This window comes from Nannobrachium achirus, assembly GCF_963921795.1.
Source record: "Nannobrachium achirus genome assembly, chromosome: 15".
Classification (NCBI taxonomy): Eukaryota; Metazoa; Chordata; class Actinopteri; order Myctophiformes; family Myctophidae; genus Nannobrachium; species Nannobrachium achirus.
In genome coordinates, this window is record NC_137822.1 from 51,443,486 (window position 1) to 51,454,274 (window position 10,789).

Sequence of the window (10,789 nt, forward strand, 5' to 3'; positions counted from 1 at the left end):
CAGACAAACAGACAGACAGAAGACGGCGGATCCTTTCTGCCCCTGCGGGTCAAAGCAACATGGATGTTTAATCCTGATAATCTGGAACTTCTCCACGCAGGATTATGTTGATAATGAAGAGTGGAAACCTTGTATGTCCAAAAAAGTCCCTTTTTTGTTATAAAAAATAAAAAAAATATTAAAATTATGATTTCAAATTGTGAAAATAGCAGATTGCGAGGCGTTGTGTGCTTGTAGATCTGCTATTTTCACTAGTTTTGTGCTACAGTCTTGTGAGGTGAAGCGGGGCTTTACTTTACGAAGAAGAACATTCCGTACTAAATAATGTAAAACCTGGAGATACGAGGTTTCTGCCGACAGTGACATGGTAAGAACACTCAGGTTTAGTTCTTTACTTATTCTTCTGCACAGTAATTAAACTCTCATATTATTCTATTTCCATGTTTTTATCATTTAGTTTATTTATTTATTTGTTTATTTGTCTATTTGTTTTGTATTCAAATGCTCTTTTTATAAAGTTTGTTATTGGAGATTCTCCTTTAGGTGATTTTACTTTCTCTCTCTCTCTCTCTCTCTCTCTCTCTCTCTCTCTCTCTCTCTCCACTCTCTCCAACAAGCTCACAATTCATTGTGAGCTTGTACTGTAGATCTGCTATTTTCAAAAGATTTTTCATGCATTTGAAAACTTGCAATGGGACATTCAGCATAATGAGTACTTTTACTTTTGCTACTTTAAGTCCATTTTGATGCCAACAACACGTTTGCACTTTTACTCAAGTGCATTTTAAATTCTGGACTTTTACTTGAAACCGGTTATTTCTATATTGCAGTATAGAGCATCGCAGCGGAAGTGGTTTACTGGTGCCACTTAAAAATCGTCATTCATTTTCCCCATAGACTTTTACAAAAAATATTTATAACAATTATGTTAAGCCTATAGAACAAAGCCATCCAGGATGGCAGTGAATCATGACCGTACAACCTTTGTTTCTATGAAAAGAACATTTTGAAAATTGCTAAACAAAGGGTAGTTATTAAATGTAGTAGGCTATATCAAATAATGTAATATTAAGATATGTTTTCACATAGGATCAAAGGTTTTATGGTCATGATTCACTGCCATCCTGGATGGCTTGGTTCTAGGCTTAATATAATTGTTAAGAATATTTTTGTAAAAGTCTATGGGGAAAATGAATGACGATTTTTAAGTGGCACCAGTAAACCACTTCCGCTGCGATGCTCAATTGATACTTTTACTTCAGTAAAACATTTGTTTCCCCACCACTGCCTAATGCCCGTCTATCTGCCCCACGTCTCGTTTGGTTTCCACTGTCATCATAAAGCTACAGTATTTCATGGTGTTCTCACAGTTCAATGTCAACAACACCACTTAACCCTTGAAGCGCTGTCCCCACTGCTCCTATAATGAAGGCTGAATGTAGAGGACACATTTCACATAAATGTGTCAACGTACAATTTACAGTTTAGGCATTTAGCAGACGCTCTTAATCCAGAGAGACTTACAATAAGCAAGGACAGCTCAAGGTAATTCATCAATTGCATAGAAAGAGTCTTCTACATTTTGTATAACACGATTCTATTGTGAAAATAGCAGATCTACATGCTCACAACGCCTTGCGTTGCGAGGCGTTGTGAGCATGTAGATCTGCTATTTTCACAATTTCTGCCTCTAATATTTGACAATTTTGGCCAACGTTTAATTGTCATTTTAGAGGTATTAAAAAAGTCCTTAAATTGTCACTTTAGAAATGTGCAGATACCCTCTATACACTTAAACTGTAGGTTGGTTTGTTTACCGTTGAGTGAGAAAACAATGTTGCACATTAAGTTAATCATCTGGGGACCCCCCAAAATAATTTGGTCCCGAGCCACAGGTTGAGAACCACTGCTTTACTTGACTATTTCCAATTTCCAATACTTTTACTTCTACTCCACTCAGAGTCAAATATTGTACTTTTTACTCTACAATTATAGGTAGACCAAGAACCTACTCAATTAAATCAATAAAATAGCCTACAAAACAATCAAAACATCAATAATCTGTACATCGAGGGTATACACACTCATGTACGATAGGGTGCTAAGTAAAAAATGGCCTGAAATCAGTCTATGTATAAAATGTTATCTATATCTGAATTAAATGTTAGCCTTTGCAAGTGCTATGGGCTAAGGTGGAGTATGAAGAGATGAGTCTTCAGACCACGGCTGAAGCTAGGGAATGCAATGGGGGGTTCAGTTTGGGGGCCAGCTTGTGCCGTGACAAACACCAACCAGTGTTATTGTCGAATAGTCTAAAATAATAGCAGCAATTATGAGTTTAAAAATATAAATACAATCTATCTGATATTGATATAGCGCATTTTGTAGAAATAAATAAAGGTAAAGACAAAATACGAAGAAAAAAACCCACATCAGACTAACACAATTTGACTTTGACCAAATAACACGCATGACTGATTTGACAAAGGACATGTATGTTATAAAGGACATAAAACAGACGGTAGGCTATGATGATGTGAAACATCCAATCAAGAGATGGACGCTCATTAGCATAATGTATAGAACGGAGGGCATGGGGGTGAGGTGCGCTAGATTGGCAGGAGCACACACACCACACTGAATGACATTTATCTGTGTGCGCGTGTGTGCGTGTCTTGTGACTCCAAATGTCCGCGCAGGATAGATGTTTCAGACATGTTTAGAATTAGGGAAATGATTCCCGGTAGACATTTAGGGGGGCTGCTGGGGCCAAGGGTCAAGGGTTATGGTTAGGGTAGATCTGGGTGTCGTGCCGGTCAGTGTGGATCCTGTGGAAATAAGCCTCTGCTTTCTAGGATCTCCTTTTAGTTGACCTTGTACCAGTGATTTGTACTGTCATGAAACTGTACTTTTTTCTATTGCAAACTTCTAATAAATTCTTCAATAAAAAAAAAATAAGTCACACATCAAAGAAACACAGCTCTACAGTTAGAGTTAGGATACTAAAAAAGAAGGTACACAGCATTATATATTGTGTGTATGTACTGTATGTGTGTGTGTGTGTGTGTGTGTGTGTGTGTGTGTGTGTGTGTGTGTGTGTGTGTGTGTGTGTGTGTGTGTGTGTGTGTGTGTGTGTGTGTGTGTGTGTGTGTGAGCGCGCGTGCGTGCGTGCGTGTGTCAGAAGAGGATGCGTCGCTTAATTGAATTAGCAAGTAGCATTTTAGTTGGAGTAGTGGGGGATAGTGTGGGGGGGGTAGTTTTGTGGGGGAGGGCGTATATGGGGTAGTGGGGGGGGGAGGGGGGTAGAGCGGGTGGAGGAGAACAGTAGTAAAGTAATGAGATTAAAGTGGTTTTCTCCTGGGAGTGACAGACAGACAGACAGACAGACAGACAGACAGACAGACAGACAGAAGGACAGACAGATAGACAGACAGACAGACAGACAGACAGACAGACAGACAGACAGACAGACAGACAGACAGACAGACAGACAGACAGAAGGACAGACAGACAGACAGACAGACAGACAGACAGACAGACAGACAGACAGACAGATAGAAGGACAGACAGACAGAGGAAGGGTGTCTGGACTTGGGATGAACATGAAAAAGAAGAGGGAGGTTACATTTCAACTCTACTGTACATATCATCGTTGTCGGGTGGAAACCTCGTATCTCCAAGTTTCAAATGTGTACGTTATTTCGCAAAGCAAAGCCCTGCTCCACTGTACAAGGCTGTCGCACAAAAGTAGTGAAAACAGCCGATCTACAAGCAACAAGCACACAACGCCTCGCGTTGTGTGCTTGTAGATCGGCTGTTTTCACTAGTTTAAATCATTTTAAAAATGATAAATACAAAACAAAAGGTTTTGGACATACAAGGTTTCCATCCGTCAACGACGATATATTTGTTTCTTTTAGAAGTTATAAAAAAATACACAAATTTTACTTTATTTTAAATGTTGAATCATTTTGAATGATATATCTTCTCTTCTGGGGGTCCCTGGCACAACACATTTTCAGATGGGGGTCCGTGGACACATATATATCAAGGTGGGGGTCCTTAGCACCAAAAGGTAACTGATTTAGAAGACATATAGAACCGGGCCTCTGGTCACCACTGTCAACCCTTCTTTTTTTTTAGGGGTTAGGGTCATTATAGGCTGAATGTTAAAATAAATACAAAATAATGGCCCGGGCTGGCCTAGCGGCCCAGGCAGCTATAGGCTCCATTGCAGCCTGACAGCGCGTCACGGGTTCGAGCCCCGATCCCGTCGACCTTTGCTGTATACGTCTCTCCCCGTCTCTCTCTCCCCGTCTCCTGTCTGTCTCCACTTGGTGCAAAAAGACCCCAAAAAATCTAAGAAAATAATTAAAACAAAAAATGATTATGATAATTGCCGGGGTTCCCGTGTTTACATGAGTTCGGGCAGAGCCCCCTACAACTACACCAACATTCAGATTTCACAAAGTGCTTAATAACGTCTCACTCCTGTCTAAATACGGTACGGCTTTCTCTAATTACCCATATCCTCTGCGTTCTTCAATAAGAAGCCTTTTTATCCGATCGCTTTCTGTTTTCCCATGTATTTCCTGGCGTTCCCCATGCGCACCAACCCCATTGAGACAAACACAGACAGTGATCGAATAAAAAGGCTTAAAGAACACAAAGGATACAGGTAACTATAAATGCCGTATCGTATTTATACAGGAGTGAGACTTTATTTAGCACTTTGTTTGTGAAATGTGAATGATGGTGTAGTTGTAGGGGGTTAAATAAGTCGCTCTTCCTGAACCCATGTAAACACGGGAACATGACACTCAGGGCTTGGTCTCTATACGACCATGTGTGAGCTACGATGGGCTAAAAATCGCTTTGGGAAACCCGGCCAATGAAATAAAAAAACGAAATAAAAGAAGCTAAACCCAGACTCCCACAGTGGTGTATAGTATACAGGCCCCCCTCCCTTTTCCCATCAAAATACGCAGAAAATTGTTGAAAACACCCTGTGGTTCTACTGTTTGACACCAACTCTAAAGTAAAGCCATGTTTCACCATACAAGACGGTCGCACAAAACTAGCGAAAAAATCTACAAGCACACAACAAATGATAAATACAAAACGAACGGTTTTGGATATACAAGGTTTCCACCCAACAACAACATGATATAACTTATAACTCTCCCTCTCCCTCTCTCTCTCTCTCTCTCTCTCTGATGCACATATTCCGAGAAACTGTAATTCTACCTCCAATCATAAGTAATAATAATTATATGAAATAGTTGACAACACGTTGCAAAATATGTGTCCCACAGAATAGAGACGCTAAGGCTTCATGTGGTTTTACAGCAAAGGGCATTTAACTACATTTCACAAGTCGTTTTGGTGAGTGTGTTAAAGTTTTGGCTGTGTGTGCGTGCGTGCGTGCGTGCGTGCGTGCGTGCGTACGTACGTACGTGCATGCATGCATGCGTGTGTGTGTGTGGTCGTTCAAATGTGGTTCATCTAAGCACTGGAGTCAGTTGTTAATGAGTTGATGCTTTTAATTATGTGCTGTTCTGTGAGATACCATCTGTCTATGGCTTTACATCTGACTCCTACGCTATAGATCACTGCTTTTACAGATGCACACACACAGGCACACACGCATAGTACTTGTGAAGTCATCAACATTTTAGACGGCGGACAGATTCAACCTCTCAAAATGTAATTGTTAAATTAAAGCTAGTGTAAGTGATATTTATTTTTGTGTGTGTTTGTTCAGTAACAGTGTTAAATAGCCCTATATTGTGACAGTTATTTTCTTTTATTTATTCATGAAATTACTTTTTATCAGGAAAACCTCTCTCAAAATGTAGCTTCTTCTTTTTTTTCCCCTTTTTCAAATGAGTCCTGACCCAGTGTTTGGGAAACACTGGTGTATGCGTTAGGGCATTCACCAAATATTTGAATATTCGAATATCAAAGTCACTATAATTCGACGTTGTTCACCGAAGTCGAATATTTGCTTTTTTCCATTTTTTTGTATTGTTATTTATAAAGCTTGGCTAGATAGGAAGTCTAGGGTTGTTAATGCTCTATACCAGGGGTTCTCAAACCTTTTTAGGCCTTGACCCCCAAAATAAACATATTTGAACTGGGGAGCCCCGCCCTGACAAGCACTTGGAATTGTAGGTATTACATTTAATGTGACTTTGTTCCGCAGATAAATATTGTGAAAATAGTAGATCTACATGCATGTAGAACGGCTATTTTCACAATGTTCGCCTCTTGCTTACTTAATATTTGACAGTTTGGCCAGTCCTCGAATGGACTGGCCATACCTCCAGTATTCGAATACTTTGAGGTTGAATAATTCGAATACTAAAAATCACTATTCGTGAATGCCCTAGTATTCGTACAGTCAGTCTATAGCAGACAGATGTACATTCATTCAGTGCATTCAGTCAAAGATAGAAGAAAGTGGCTTCTCTTACCTTCTCTATGGTGTCTCAGTCTCTCTCTGTCTCTGTGTCTCCGTCTCTGTCAGTAACAGATGTGTTCTCTCTTGTGTCCCTCCTCCTCTGTCTCCTCTCATCCACTCCGCTGTCCCCTCCCACACACACACACACACACACACACACACACACACACACACACAGACACACACACACACACACACACACACACACACACACACACACACACACACACACACACACACACACACACACACACACACACACTGGCACTTAACTAAAGCCCCTTCCGTCTCCCACCACCACCACCACAACAAGTCTGTGGGTGTGTACGTGTGTGCATGTGGCACGCGTGCGTGCGTGCGTGCGTGCGTGCGTGCGTGCGTGCGTGCGTGCGTACGCGCGCGTGTGTGTGTGTGTTTGTGTGTGTGTGTGTGTGTGTGTGTGTGTGTGTGTGTGTGTGTGTGCGTGCGTGTGTGCACAATTGAGTTTATGGGTTTGTTTAAATGAAAGGAGATACCATGTCCAACCTCCCCCTCTCTCTCTCTCTCTCTCTCTGTCTGTCTGCCAGTCTCTCTGTCTGTCTGCCTTGTCTGGCTATCTATCTGTCTCTGTATCTGTCTCTGTGTCTCCGTCTGTCCGTCTCTCTGCTCTATCTTTGTCTCTGTCGGTCTGTCGGTCAGTCTGCCTGTCTGTCTGCTCCCTCTCTCTATCTTTCAACAGGTCTGTATTCATTTCAGCCCGATTGGTGGTAAAATTAAAGTTTCTCTGAACATGTGCATCAGAGAGAAAGGGAGAGAGGGAGAGGGAGAGGGGGGAGATGTGCATGGCTGCATGTGCTGTGTTATGTGCATGCAGTGTGCAGTGTCACTATACAGTCGTAGCATTTTAATGCAATCCTCTTAGTAATGTAGGATTAAAAGGATAAAGAAAACTTGAGCCATCTGTGTGTGTGTGTGTGTTTTTGTGTGTGTGTGTGTGTTTGTGTGTGCGTGCGTGCATGCGTGTGTGTTTACATTAAGCCAGTGGAGGCATCTGATGACTCCTCTGGAGCATTATGATGTACAGCAACACACACACGCACGCACGCACGCACACACGCACGCACGCACGCACGCACGCACGCACGCACGCACACCCATACGCATAGTGACAAGCTGAGGAAATGAACCCCAGCCCCACGTGTTGAAAATATTGAGCTGTGTCTGTCGGTGCATCTGGAAATGAAATGTACTTCCTCTTTCTGGGGGGGAGGGGGGGCTCTGATAGAGTCAGTCCCACACACAAGGGCTGAGTAGTAGTAAAAGCAAAGATGGTTGACATTTAAAGATAGGCCATCCCAAATGTAGCCTCTAGAGCTGGGGTTTTCAAAGTGGGTGACGGGGCACCCTGGGATGCTGTGACGGCAGTCCAGGGGTGCCGCGAGATAATTTGATAATATTTGGAATTCATTTGGACACTTGAAAACATATTTAGTATCATTTTAAACGTACAAAGTTATTTTCAGTCAGTTCTAACCAAAATGGCTATTATCTCAACGTTTTCCTCGCAACATAATCACTAAAATATCGTCACTGTCGGGCAGAAACCTTGTATCTCCAAGTTTCAAATGTGTATGTATTTTGGTAAAGCAAAGCCCTGCTTCATCATACAAGACTGTGCACAAAACTAGTGAAAACAGCTGATTGTGTGCTTGTAGATCTGCTGTTTTCACTAGTTTAGTACATTTTATAGATGATAAATGCAAAACAAACGGTTTTGGACATACAAGGTTTCCACCCGACAACGACGATATGCTATAAATATAAGGTGCTGGGAGTGAAAATTATAATGTAAGGGTGCCTCGGATTAAAACAAATATTTATGGGGTGCCCCGAGACAAAAAGGTTTGGGAACCCCTGCTCTAGCCATCATAGTCACGGACTCACGGTTAAGTCCTATCATCGCGCCTTTGTGCCTCTGAAACCTGGGGGCACACTGGTTGGTCAAGATCGACCAATCAGTGAACGGGGTGATGGGGAGATGTCTGAAAGTCTGAAAAAAACAGAGGAGAGATGTCTAGGTCCGCGGTGATGGCTCTTCACTGCGGCTAATGACGTAATGTTGTAGTATTCTGACTTCAAAAGACTACACCACGGTGATAGCTTATCACTGCAGGCTGTACTATGATACCCCCTTCACTCTCTATACTATCCTATTTAAACAGACCATAGTTAGACTGTACTTGGTGCGTCCTTTTTCGATCTACGCCAAAATATCTTTGACAAAAATAGCAGGTCTACAAGACAACAACGTGTCACAACATTCGTATCTTTGGTGAATGTTCCCCCCGGAATAGGGATGCTGGTGTTCAAGGGGTTAAAAGTCAAGTATAAATCATTTACAATCTGCCCTATTAATGGAAACGGTTATTCTTTCAAGTTTTCTTCGTGACATGAAGTGCACCTATTTCATTCAGACGCTTCAGCTCAGAAATAACCATTAACCATCTATTCCGAATAACCATTTACCATTTATTGCAATGATTTATTTGAATAATCAGTTCGGCTGTGTAACTCTGCTCATGTGATATAACAGATTTATATTATGCGTGTGTGTGTGTGTGTGTGCGCGCGCGCGTGCGTGCGTGCTTGCGAGTGTGTGTAGAGCGAGATTGGAGTATTTTCCAGTGAAACCAGAGAGGGTGAACAACCACAGGGCCTGTAGTAGTGCATGCCACTCATGTGTAGTCACTGGTCAGCCACAGACGGACAGACACCGTTACTCACAGACGGACAGGGGTCACCAGAGCGGTGTCACAGCAAGGTCACCGGGAACTCAGCGTCACATGAGGTCGATGACGCACCACGCAGCACAATAAACGCTCCAAACACCATGACAACAACATGTGAACACAGGGACATGCTGGCCATTGGCCACAACTCTCGAACGGCCGGCTCATTCCCGGCCTGGGCCATTAGGAAAATAATTTGTAATTTTTTTTCGCAAAGCAAAGCCCTGCTTCATCATTCAAGGCCGTCGCACAAAAGTAATGAAAACAGTAGATCTACAAGCACACAACGCCTCGCACCGTGAGGCGTTGTGTGCTTGTAGATCGGCTGTTTTCACTAGTTTAAATCATTTTTAAAATGATAAATACAAAACAAACGGTTTTGGACATACAGGGTTTCCACCCGACAACAACGAAATATAACTCATGTAATTGGGCTACTGGCTTGTCACTTGTCATGATCTGAAATGGCAAATCTTTGAGTAGCAGCAGCGCTATAGAGAGAGATCTCTCTATAGCATGTAATGAGGGCCTCTCCAACTCTTTTTTTCCAGGCTGAATCAGTGGCCCAGCACGTCCCTGTGTGAACATACCATGACAACAACGTGTGAATGTAGAGGGTCTTGTGAATGAGCCTGGCTCACCAGGGAGCGTGGAATCATTCAGCTCCAGCACTGAGGAGAAGAAGGTTGACGGATTCAGTTTGTTTGTGCTTTACCTCCGCTCCCAGTTCTCCCTCTTTTACTTGAGAGGATGACATCACTGTATGAGCCAGCCCCCTTTTTCCACTGCAAGGTGGAACCAGAACTTTCAGGAACCTGAACCTATTCTTTTGGTTCTACTTTTGTTTCCATTGCACACGGCCCGGTTACAGACGAGGTTCCGGCCTCTGAGGTAGAACTAAACTTGAGTTCTGGAATAAGGGTGGGGCCAGCAGTGCTGCTGCTTTTTTTTGTGACCTTCCCTGTTAGTTCTGGTTATATGGAAATGTAAGCAGAACTTGGTCCCAGAACTTCACAGGTTCTTGAAAGGTCTTGGTTCTGGTAAGTTCTGGTTCTAGCTCTGGGTCAGCCCTACAGTGGAAATGGGGCTCTATAGGAGGGAGGGCGAATGCCAAAGCGTACTGCTCTATAGTAAGAGTAACGCATTGTGAGCTTGTACTGTATATTGGCTATTTTGAAGTGGCCAAAATATGAAGCGGTTAATGTTTTGTAATAATAATCAAAATCTACTGAAAATTGGAATTACTCCAGTAAAGTAAAAGTAACTCAAAATTGTACTTACTTGTTGTAATTGTAAGTACAGTACTTGAGTAAATGTACCTAGTTACCCTTACACCACTGCTAAAAACCCCAGGACAACGATCCACTCGTCCCAGACTCTTCTCCCTCCTGGCCCCCAAACTTTGGAATAAACTCCCTATTGCAGTTAGAACTGCAGACTCACTCCCTAGCTTCCGCTGGGTTGGACGTAGCGCCTGGAAGGAAGACACCAACCAGTTCCTTTCCCCTCCATCAGGCAGGCAGTATAGAGACCAGGATTACTGCTTTTTTGTGAGGGT